The sequence below is a fragment of the Mustela erminea genome, chromosome X (genome assembly GCF_009829155.1).
Source record: "Mustela erminea isolate mMusErm1 chromosome X, mMusErm1.Pri, whole genome shotgun sequence".
Lineage (NCBI taxonomy): Eukaryota > Metazoa > Chordata > Mammalia > Carnivora > Mustelidae > Mustela > Mustela erminea.
In genome coordinates, this window is record NC_045635.1 from 79,188,901 (window position 1) to 79,201,534 (window position 12,634).

At 36.2% G+C, this 12,634-nt stretch overlaps 1 pseudogene; it reads right to left on the minus strand.

Moving 5' to 3' along the window:
- Window positions 1-8,730: 8,730 nt before the first annotated feature.
- Window positions 8,731-9,791, minus strand: LOC116583477 (annotated as a pseudogene).
- Window positions 9,792-12,634: the final 2,843 nt, after the last annotated feature.

The following is a 12,634-nucleotide window of genomic DNA, read 5'->3' on the forward strand; positions in this document are numbered from 1 at the left end:
GAAACATGTTTTAAGCTTTGTTAGGGCAGTTGAAAGGTTGTATTTGTTCTAAAGTTGAAATAGCCTTATGACTTAGGTGTGCAAATAGGTCTCTTCAAAATTTTTTCATTTAAATTCCAGTTAGTTAACATACAGCATAATGTTAGTTTAGGGTGTAGAATTTAGTGATTCATCACTTACATACAACACGTGGTGCTCATCACAAGTGCACTTCTTAATACCCATCACCTATTTAACCCATCCCACCCACCACCCCTCCAATAACCATGTTTGTTCCCTATAGTTAAGGTTCTGATTCTTGGTTTGCCACTCTTATTCCCCCTATGTTCACTTGTTTTGTTTCTTAAATTCCACATATGAGTAAAATCATATGGTCTTTGCCTTTCTCTTACATAATATTCTCTAGTTCCGTCCACGTCATTGTAATGGGAAGATTTCATTCTTTTTACAACTGAAGAATATTCCATTGTGCATATATATTATATATATATATATATATATATATATATATATATATATATATATGCTATCCCTTCTTTATCCAATCATCAGTTGAGGGATGCTAGGGCTCTTTCCATAATTTGGCTATTTTCATTGATGCTGCTAGAAACATTGGGTGCATGTATGTCTTCAAATCACTATTTGTATCCTTTGGGTAAATACCTACTAGTGCAAAGGCAAAAACATAGGTTAATTCTATTCTTAAATTTTGAGGAATCTTCATACTGTTTTCCAGAGTGGCTGCATAGTTTGCATTCCCACCAACAGTGTAGGAACATACCCTTTTCTCCACATTCTTGCAAATTTCTGTTGTTTCCTGGGTTGTTAATTTTAGCCATTCTGACAGGTGTGAGGTGATAGATCAGTGTAGTTTTAATTTGTATTTCCCTGAAGAGGAGTGATGCTGAGTATCTTTTCATATGTCTGTTAGCCATCTGTATGTTTTCTTTTTTTTTAACACCTGATGATGATATATTTATTAATTTTATTATGTCCTGTTTGTCACCATGCAGTACATCATTAGTTTTTGATGTAGTGTTCCACGATTCATCGTTCGCATATAACACTCAGTGCTCCATGAAATATGTGCCCTCCTTAATACCCACCACTGGGCCAACACCTGACCCCACACACCTCATTTCTAAAACCCTCAGTTTGTTTCCTGGAGTCTATAGTCTTTCATGGTTCATCTCCCCCTCTAACTCCCCCCCCCTTCATTTTTCCCTTCCTTCTCCTAATGTCTTCCATGTTATTCCTTATGTTCCAAAATTAAGTGAATCCATATGATAATTGATCTTCTCTGCTTGACTTATTTCAGTCATCAAAATCTCCTCCAGTCCCATCCATGTTAATAAAAAAGTTGGGTATTCATCCTTTCTGATGGCTGAATAATATTCCATTGTATATATGGACTACATCATTGTCCATTTATCTGTTGAAAGGCATCTCTGCTCTTTCCACAATTTAGCTGTTGTGGACATTGCTGTTCTGAACATTGGGGTGCATGTGCCACTTTTTTTCATTTCATCTGTACCTTTGGGGTAAATAGCAGGTAGTGCAATTTCAGGGCCATAGGGGAGCTCTATTTTTTATTTTTTTGAGAATCCTCCACACTCCTTTCCAAAGTAGATGCACCAACTTGCATTACCACCAACAGTGTAAGAGAGTTTTCCTTTCTCCACATCCTCTCCAACATTTGTTGTTTCTTGCCTTGTCAATTTTTTCCATTCTGACTGGTGTAGGGTGGTATCTCAGTGTGGTTTTGATTTTAATTTCCCTGATGGTTAATGATGATGAACAGTTTTTCATGTGACTGTTAGCCATGTGTATGTCTTCACTGGGGAAGTGTCTGTTCCTGTCTTTTGCCCGTTTTTTTGACTTGATTATTTGTGTTTTTGGGTGTTGAGTTTGAGAAGTTCTTTATAGATCTTGGATATCAGCCTTTTGTCTGTAGTATCATTTGCAAGTAACTTCTCCCATCTCATGGGTTGCCTCTTCGTTTTGTTGATGTTTCCTTTGCTGTGCAGAAGCTTTTGATCTTGATGAAGTCCCAAAAGTTCATTTTTGCTTTTTTTTTCTCTTGCCTTTGGAGACTGTCTTGAAAGAAGTTGCTGTGGCCAGTGTTGAAGAGGTTACTGCCTATGTTCTCCTCCAGGATTTTGTGGATTCCTCTCTCACATGAGGTCTTTCATCCATTTCGAGGTTATCTTTGTGTATGGTGAAAGAGAGTGGTGGAGCTTCATTCTTCTGTATATCGCTGTCCAATTTTCCCAACACCATTTATTGAACACTGTCTTTATCCCATTGGATATTCTTTTCCTGATTTGTCCAAGATTATATGACTGTACCTTCAAGGGTCCAGATCTGGGCTCTCTACTCTGTTCCATTGGTCTATGTTTCTGTTTTTGTGCCAGTACCATGCTGTCTTGGTGATCACAGCTTTGTAATATAGCTTGAAATCAGGCACTGTGATGCTCTCAGATTTGTTTTTCTTTTTCAGCTTTTTTTTTGTGTGTGTGTGTGATTTGGTGTATTTTTTGGTTCCATAAAAATTTTAGGATTCTTGTCCTAGAGGCAGAAAGAACTCCTCTCAAGTTCAAGGAAAACAGACCAATGTCCTAGCATGTAATATTAGAACAAATCTTAGAACAATGGAAACTATCTTAAGGTCAGTTGGGGGAAGAGATTACTTATATACAGAGGAAGGAGCATCAGAATAATGTCAAAGCTGTCCACAGATATTTAAAAAGCCAGAAAGGGCTGAAAATCCATATTCAGGGTTCTAAATGAGAAGAACATGCAGCCAAGAGTACTTTATCTGGCAAGGCTGTCATTCAGAATGGTTGGAGAGATAAAGAGCGCCCACGACTGCCAGAAGCTGAAGAATAAGTGACTACTAAGTCAGCCCTGCAAGAAAGATTAAGGAAGGTTTTGTCAAAGAAGAAAGACCCCAAGAGTGATACAGAACAGAAATTTACAGAGATAATGTATAGAAACAAGGACTTCACAGGCAACATGATGACAACAAAATCATATCTTTCAATAATCACTCTCAATATATATGGCCTAAATGCTTCCATGAAAAGGCATAGGGCTGCAGATTAGATAAAAAGACAGGACCTATCCATATATTGTCTACAGGATACTCATTTTGAACTTACAGATACATTCAGACTGAATGTGAAGGGATGGAAAACCATCTTTCATGTCAACAGACCTCAAAAGAACATTGAGGTAACAGTTCTCATATCAGACAAATTAGATTATAAGCTAAATACTGCAGTTAGAGTTACATAAGGACTCTATATCATTCTAAAAGGGTCTATCCAACAAGAAGATCTAAGAATTGTAAATATGTATGCCCCTACATGGGAGCAGCCAACTACATAAACAAACTGTTAACCAAAATAAAGAGGCATATTGATAACAGTACATTAATAGTAGGAGACTTCAACACTCCACTCTCAGCAACAGACAGATCATCTAAGCAGAAAATCAACAAAGAAACAAGAGCTTTGAATGACACACTTGACCAGATGGACCTCACTGATATACACAGAACATTCCACCTTAAAACAACAGAATACTCATTCTTCCCAAGTGTACACGGAACTTTCTCCAAAACAGACCATATACTTGGTCACAATTCAACTGATACCAAATGCTTTGAAACTGAAACTCAGTCACAGGAAAATTTTGGAAGAGATTAAGACACTTGGAAGCTAAAGACCATCCTCCTGAAGAATGTTTGGGTCAATAAGGACATTAAAGAACTTAAATAATTCATGAAAACCAATGAGAATAAAAACAAATTGGTCCAAAACCAATGGAATACTGCAAAGGCAGTCCTAATGTGGAAAAACATAACCATCCAAGTCTCCTTCAAAAAAATTGAAAGTCCCAAATTCACCAGCTAACTTTATACCTCAAAAAACTGGAGAAAAAACATCAGAGCCTAAGTCATGCACATGAAGAGAAATAATTAAGATTAGAGCAGTGATCAATGAAATAGAAACCAGAAATTTACTAGAGCAGATCAATGAAACGAGAAGCAGGTTCTTTGAAAAAAAAAAATGACATTGATAAACCACTGACCAAACTTATCCAGAAGAAAAGAGAAAGGACCCAAATTAATAAAATAGGAATGAAAAGGGAGAGATCATGATCAACACCAAGGAAATAGAAACAATTATGATAAATCATTGTCAATAACTATATTTCAATTAATTAATCAACCTGGAAGAAACAGATGCTTTCCTGGAAACCTATCACCTACCGGGACTGAAACATTTGTGTCTTTAGAAAAATGTCTATTCATATCTTGTGCTTATTTATTAACTGTTTGGTTTAGGTTTTGGGGGGCATTGAGTTTTATAAATTCTTTATGTATTTTGGATACTCACCCTTTATCAGATATGTCATTTGCAAATATATTCTCCCATTCTCTAGGTTGAATTTAACTTTGTTGATTGCTTCCTTCACTCTGTAGAAGCTTCTTATTTTGATGATATCCCAAAATTTATTTTTGCTTTTGTTTCCCTTGCCTTATGAGACATATCTAGAAAGAATTAGCAAAGGCTGATGTCAAAGAAGTTACTGCCTATGTTTTCCTCTAAGATTTTGATTGCTTCCTGTCTCACATTGAGGTCTTTCATTCATTTTGAATTTATTTTTCTGTATGCTGTAAAAAAAAAAAAAAAGTGGTCCAGTTTCATTCTTTAGCATTGTTTTGTCCAGTTTTCCCAATGTCATTTCTTGAAAAGGCTGTCTTTTTTCCACTGAATATTCTTTCCTGCTTTGTCTAAAATTAATTCACCATGTAGTTGTGGGTTCATTTCCGGGTTTTCTATTTTGTTTATTCATTTATGGGTCTATTTTTGTGCTAAGACCACACTGCTTGATGACTCCCGCTTTGTAAAATAGCTTGAAGTCTGCAATTCTGGTGCGTACATCTTTTATTTATTTATTATTATTATTTTTTTAAGATTTCTTTGGCTCTTCATGTTCTTTTTTGGTTCCATACAAACTTTAGGGTTGTTTGTTCTAGCTCTGTGAAAAATTTTGGTGGTATTTTTGATAAAGGTTGTATTAAATGTATTAAATGTAACTTTGGGTAGTTTAGACATTTTAACACTGTTTCTTCTTTCAATCCGTGGGCATGGGACGTTTTTCCATTTATTTGTGTCCTTTTCAATTTCTTTCATAAGTGTTCTATAGTTTTCAGAGTATAGATCTTTTACCTCTTTAGTTAGGTTTATTCCTGAGTCTTTTACAGTTTTTGATACAGGTTGTAACTGGGATTGATTCCTTGATTTCACTTTCTATTTGTTCATTATTGGTGTATAGAAATACAATAGAATTCTGTACTTGATTTTGTATCCTGTGACATTACTGAATTTTTGTATCCGTTCTGACAATTTTTTGACGGATTCTATTGTGTTTTCTAAACGGAGTATCATGTAGACTGCAAATAGTGAAAATGTTTCTTCTTCCTTGCCAATTTGAATGTCTTTTGTTTCTTTTTGTTATCTGATTGCTGAGGTTAGGACTTCCAATACTTTGCTAAATAACATTGGCAAGAGTGAACATCCCTGTCTTGTTACCAACCTCAAGGAAAAGTTATCAGTTTTTCACCATGGAGAATGATATTAGCTGTGGGTTTTTCCTATGTGGTCTTTATTATGTTGAGTTATGTTCCCTCTAATCCTATTTTGTTGAGAGTATTTATCATTAATATACATTGAATTTTGTTAACTGCTTTTTTATCTATTGAAAGGATCATCTGTTTCTTATTCTTTTATTAATGTGGCGAATAATGTTTGATTTGCCAATATTGAACCAACTTTGCAGTCCAGGAGTAAGTCCTACTTGATCATGATGAAGGATTCTTTTAATGTACTGTTGGATTTGATTTTCTAATATTTTGTCAAGAATTTTTGCATCCATGTTCATCAGGGATAATGGTCTGTAATTATCTTTTATAGTGGAGTCTTTACCTGGTTTTGATATCAGGTGGTACTGACATCATAGAATGAATTTGGAAGTTTCCTTACATATATATTTTTTTTGGATAATTTGAGAAGAATAGGCATTAACTTTTATTTAAATGTTTGGCAGAAAAGAAAAAAAAATGTTTGGTAGAATTCCCCTGTGAAGTAATCTGGAGCTGGACTTTTGTTTGTTGGGAGATTTTTGATTACTAATTCAATTTCTTTGCTTTATTTCAGTCTATTCAAGTTTTCAATGTCTTCCCATTTTAGTGCTGGTATTTTATATGCTCCAAGGATTTTATCCATTTCTTCCAGATTGTCCAATTTGTTGGGATATAATTTCTCATAATATTATCTTATCATTGTATTCTGCAGGGATTGCTGTTTCTCCTTTCTCATTTGTGATTTTATTTGGGTCCTTTCTCTTTTATTTTTGATAAGTCTGTCTAGGAGTCTGTAAATTTTATTTAGTTTTTCAATGAAGCAGCTCCTGGTTTTATTGATTAGTTCTCTTTTTTCTTTAATTTCTATATCATTTATTTCTATTCTAATCTTTATTATTTCCCTTCTACTGTCTTTAGGCTTTGTTGTTCTTTTTCTAGCTCCTTTAGGTTGTTTATTTGAGGATTTCTTGCTTCTTGAGGTAGGGCTATATTGCAATATATTTTGCCCTTCAGACCTTTCTGGCTTCTTTGCAGAGGTTTTGAACCCCATATTTTCATTTTCAATGTTTTCATTCATTCATTTCTTCTTTGATTTCCTGGTTCCCCATTCATTGTTTAATAACATGTTCTCTAACATCCATGTATTTGTGTTTTTCCACATTTTTTCTTGTTGACCTCAAGTTTCATAGCAATGTGGTCAGAAAATATGCATGGTATGATCTCACTCTTTTGTACTTGCTGAGAACTGATTTGTGATATAGTATTTGATCTATTCTGGAGAATACCCTGGGTACTTGTGAAAGGAATGTGTGTTCTCCTCTTTAGGATAAAATGTTCTAACATATCTCTTAAGCCCATTGGGTCCAGTGCATCATTCAAATCCTTTGTTTCCTTACTGATTTTCTGCTGAGAAGATCTGTCCACTGACATTACTGGATTATTAAAGTCCACTACTATTACTGTATTATTATCAATGAATTACTTGATGTTTAGTATTATATTGTTTTATATATTTTGGTTCTCCCACATTGGGGGCATAAATATTTAAAATAGTTAAGTATTATTGTTGGATAGTCCCCTTTATTATGATATAGTGCTCTTCTTCATCTCTTCTTAGAATCTTTGGTTTAATATCTAGTTTGTCTTATATACATAATGCTATTATGGCTTATTTTGATGTCCAATTACATAATAAATATTTACATATCCCCTGACTTCAAAGCTGAAAATGTCTTTAGGTCTAAAATGAGTCTCCCATAGGCAGAATACAGATGGGTCTTTTATTTTTATCCATTCTGACATCCTATGTCTTTTTTAAAATTTAATTTTATTTTATTTTTTCAGTGATCCAAAATTTATTTTTTATGCTCCACACTCAGTGCTCCATGCAATACGTGCCTTCCTTAATATCCAACAACAACACCTCACCCAACGCCCCAACCTCCTCCCCTCCAAAACCCTCGGTTTGTGTATCAGAGTCCACAGTCTCTCGTGATTTGTATCCACCTCCAATTTCCCCCAACTCACTTCTCTCCATCTCCCAAAGTCCTCTGTGCTATTCCTTATTCTCCACAAGAAAGTGAAACCATATGACAATTGACTCCCTCTGCTTGACTTATTTCAGTCAATGTAATCTCCTCTATTCCCATCCATGTTGATACAAAAGTTGGATATTCATCCTTTCTGATGGAGGCATAATACTCCATTGCGTATATGGACCATATCTTCTTTAACCATTCTTCCATTGAAGGACATCTTGGTTCTTTCCACAGTTTGGCAACTGTGGCCATTGCTGCTATGAACACTGTGGTACAGATGGCCCTTCTTTTCACTACATCTGTATCCTTGGGGTAAATACCTAGCAGTGCAATTGTAGGGTCATAGGGAAGCTCTGTTTTTAATTTCCTAAAGAATCTCCACACTGTTTTCCAAAGTGGCTGCAACAACTTGCATTCGCACTAACAGCATTAGATGGTCCCCCTTTCTCCACATCCTCTCCAACACTTGTTGTTTACTGTCTTGATGATTTTGGCCATACTAACTGGTATAAGGTGGTACCTCAATTTTTTTTTCAAAAAAAATGTCACTGTTCAAATTTTATTTGGTATTTTAGTTGGTAAAACACTTAGTTGGTTGTATGGTCTTTTTACATTATATGGCAATGTACACTATATTCAGACATACATGGTACACGAAGTAAGATCCTTTGGAACAGTTACACACGATACATGCAATAATGAATTTATACATTGGAGCCCAGGATGTGACTGACTGGAAAAGATGGACTAGGTGTGTTGGGTGAAGGAACCAGAAGTCATAGAACACACAGGAAATACGCACCTGGTTTGAAGAGCACCTGCTGCATATGCAGTATTGGCAGTGGTGCCTCTTAGATGAGCCCATTTAGGACTACAAAGGCAGGTATCATCCGGCATTAGGGTATAGCTGCAGGGTTTACTGAACCATTCATATTTAGAAATTTAAGAAACCGATGTTTTTTTCTTAGGCCATTTTGATATTATTTAAGTAACAATTCAGATAATAAGGACAATGTACACAACCTCCAACTACCACCCTGTTGTAGTCTACACAGTGAAGTGGTACATTAGAAAACTTTAAAACTGCAGGTCCTTTGGGATCCCCCAGAGTGTATCTGCACTCTTCTTCAAACGGACTTCTTCCTCAGGAGTTAGAGTCACCTTCACAACATCTGAAATTTCATTCTGTCCCAAGATGCAAAGAACATTAGGGAAGACATCATCTTTTATTCCATAGAGACCATTAATCATGGTGGAAATTGGATGCACCCACCTAAGATTCTTCATTATACTTTCTGCCAAATCTGCCACAGACAGTCCAATGGCCCAGGAAGTGTAGCCTTTCAGTTTGATCACCTCATAGGCACTGTCAACCACCTGTTTGTGAACTTCTTTCCACTGTTCCTTATCTGCATCAGTGCCTAAGTCCAGGTGTAGATTCTTCAGAGAGACACCAACAATGTTTACTCCACTCCATATAGGCACACTGGAGTCTCCATGCTCCCCGAGGATCCACCCGTGACAGCTTAACGGGTGAACTCCCAGCCTTTCCCCCATTAGGTAACGGAACCGGGCTGAATGCAGATTGCAACCACTTCCAATTAACAAGGTTTTTGGGAAAGCCACTTATCTTCCAAGCCACATAGGTCAAGATATATCCACTGGATTGGAAACAACAAGCAACTTGCAATTTGGACTGTATTTGATGACATTAAGAATGATGAACTTGAAGATGTTCCCGTTAGGCTGGACCAAATTAAGACAGCTTTCTCCCTCTTGCTGATGTGCCCCAGCTGTGATAATAACCAGCTTGGAGTTTGCAGTCACATTATAGTCTTTGCCAGAGACAATTTTTGGTGTTCTAAGGAAAAGGCTTCCGTGCTGGAGATCCATCATCTCTCCCTTCAGTTTTTCTTCTGTGACATCAACAAGAGCAAATTCATCTGCCAAGTCCTTCATTAAGATACTGATGGCACAAGCCATGCCAACAGCACCAACCCCAACCCAACCCCTGTAATCTTATTTTGGGGGACATGTTCTTCCTTAAGAAGATTCTGAATCAGCTGATCTTTGAGAGTTGCCATTTTGGACTTAGAACCAAAAGGAGTTGGGAGTGCACGTGGGGAGGGAGGGCGCTGGCAGCGGTGCGGGAGACTGGATCCCGACTTGGAGGCAGCAGCTCTGACACCCTCAATGTGGTTTTGATTTGAATCTCCCTGATCGCTAATGATGATGAACATTTTTTCATGTGCTTGTTAGTCATTTATATGTCTTCTTTGGAGAAGTGTCTGATCATGTCTTCTGCCCATTTTTTGACATGCTTATCTATTTTGTGTATGTTGAGTTTGAGGAGTTCTTTATAGGTAAATCCTAATTGGCCATTTTTTTTTGTTTTTTTTGTTTTGTTTTGTTTTGTTTTTAGTGTTGCTGGATTTGGTTCACTACTATTTTCTTGAGGATTTCAGTATCTCTGTGCAAGATATTATCTGTAGTGTTTTTTTTTAATATATATATATTTTCTTTTTTTAAATTAAATTAATTAATTTATTTTCAGAAAAACAGTATTCATTATTTTTTCACCACACCCAGTGCTCCATGCAATGCGTGCCCTCTATAATACCCACCACCTGGTATGCCAACCTGCCACACCCCCGCCACTTCAAACCCTTCAGATTGTTTTTCAGAGTCCATAGTCTCTCATGATTCACCTCCCCTTCCAATTTCCCCCAACTCCCTTCTCCTCTCTAACACCCCTTGTCCTCCATGATATTTGTTATGCTCCACAAATAAATGAAACCATATGATAATTGATTCTCTCTGCTTGACTTATTTCACTCAGCATAATCTCTTCCAGTCCCGTCCATGTTGCTACAAAAGTTGGGTATTCATCCTTTCTGATGGAGGCATAATACTCCATAGTGTATATGGACGACATCTTACTTATCCATTCGTCCGTTGAAGGGCATCTTGGTTCTTTCCATAGTTTGGCAACCATGGCCATTGCTGCTATAAACATTGGGGTACAGATGGCCCTTCTTTTCATGACACCTCCTCAAACTCAACACACATGAAACAGGCAAACATATCAAAAAATGGGAAGAAGATATGAACAGACACTTCTCCAATCAAGACATACAAATGGCTATCAGACACATGAAAAAATGTTCATCATCATTAGCCCTCAGGGAGATTCAAATTAAAACCACATTGAGATATCACCTTACACCAGTTAGACTGGCCAAAATTAACAAAACAGGAAACAACATGTGTTGGAGAGGATGTGGAGAAAGGGGAACCCTCTTCCACTGTTGGTGGGAATGCAAGTTGGTGCAGCCTCTTTGGAGAACAGTGTGGAGATTCCTCAAGAAATTAAAAAAATATATATATATATTTTAATAACTGATGTCTTTGCCTGGCTTTGGTATTAGGATTACACTGTTCTCATAGAATGAATTGGGAAATGTTCCCTCCACTTTTATTTTTTGGAAGTGTTTGTAAAGGAATTCTGTTCATTATTCTTTAAACATTTGGTGGAATTCACCAGTGAAGCTGGGTTCTGGGCTACTCTTTTAATTAACAATTAAGTTTATTAATTTGTTATATAGTTCTATTGAGGTTTTTAATTCTACTTGAGTCATGTCTGGTAGTTTGAATCTTTTTAAAAATACCATTTCATCAGGGCACCTGGGTGGCTCAGTTGGTTAGGCAGCTACCTTCAGCTCAGGTCATGATTCTGAAGTCCCAGTATTCTGTCCTGCATCAGGCTTCCTGCTCAGCAGATGTCTGCTCCTCTCTCACCCTCTGGTCTTCACCCCACTGTGCTCTCTCTCACTCTCTCTCTCAAATAAATAAATAAAATCTTATGAAAAGAATACCATTTCATCTAGATTATCTAATTTGTAGTCATACATTTGTTCATTGTTTCCTCTACACTTTTTCCCCCGTGTGAGTTGATGGTGATGTCCTTTTTCTTATTTTTGAGTTTAGCAATTTGAATCTTCTTTCCTCTTCTTTTGGTTAGTCTAGCTAAAGGTTTTTCAGCTTTGTTGATTTTTGCAAAGAACTAAAGTTTGATATTTACTTAAATCTTTAAGCCTTAAATCTTTGATATTTAACTTCTTGGATTTTAAACTCTCCTTATCCCCTCTCTCTAAATATAGAGACAAAGTTGGTTTATATGTGATTAACATGAAAAACCAACATAACCCTGAAGACATTTTTTTCTTCACCTAATATAGACGGTTTCAGGCTAGTACAATACTCAATGATTATTATAATCCTTCTTCTATCTTATTATTAAGCCACTTTCAAAAGTTTACAATTTGCCTATTTGAGCCCCACCATCATGTTAGCATTCCAGGCAACATATCAGTATTTTTGCCAGCAGGAAATAGACTAACATTTCCAATCCTGAAAAAGACCTCCTTCAATTTTCACATACCATTCCATTAACAACCTTTTGGTCCGATCCTATTATATGGACCCACTGAACAACAAAGAGGCTGAAAACTGAGCTCTAATCATCAATAAAATAAGGAAAGACTACTTATCAAAGGATATATCTATCCTTGTATAAGTATGTGTGATGTGTACATATTTTGAAATTATATAAAGGCATTTTATTACATACTTCATTTTGTATTCTGATTTTTAAAAAAAATATATTTAGTAGCATTTATTAAGAACCCTAATAAAACAATATTCTCTGTGTATGTGTGTGTATAGTATGTGTTCAAGTTTTTGATGATACAGATCTAATGATTATGAGAGTGAACATTTGTGATCTATTCACTACTTCCTCTTCTTGTCTATTATACTTTCATTCCTGATCCTTTCTTAGAAATTTAAAGTGCTTTCTCTAAGCTCTATAATCAATTAGAATACTGGTTTCCAGATAGTTGTATGAACAGGAATCATCTGGGAAATTTATCGAAAATGTGGA